This window comes from Arachis ipaensis, chromosome B07 (assembly GCF_000816755.2).
Source record: "Arachis ipaensis cultivar K30076 chromosome B07, Araip1.1, whole genome shotgun sequence".
NCBI lineage: Eukaryota > Viridiplantae > Streptophyta > Magnoliopsida > Fabales > Fabaceae > Arachis > Arachis ipaensis.
Genome location: NC_029791.2, coordinates 22,527,105 through 22,527,436, shown reverse-complemented (window position 1 = coordinate 22,527,436; position 332 = coordinate 22,527,105).

Genomic DNA, 332 nt, shown 5'->3' with positions numbered 1-332 from the left:
AATTATTTCTTCTCTTAAATCTTCTAATTTACTTTTTTCCATTAGGTGACGTTTTTTCTTTGTGAAGAGCTACGGTTTTAAATGAAAAGTGTGGCTTTAGAAAGTGTGGTTTAAGGAAGCAAATCTTTAAATCTGTACAGATTTAGATCTGTACCATATAATTTTCTATGTATTTATGATGACTTTGATTAGTATTTAAAGTTTGGTTTGGTAAAACTTTTATTTTTTAAAAATTGTAGTATTTATGTTCAGTAAATTAAATTAAAAATGACTTTTAATAAACATAAATAACAATAAATGTATTTAGTAAAATAGTTTTTAAAATTTAAAAA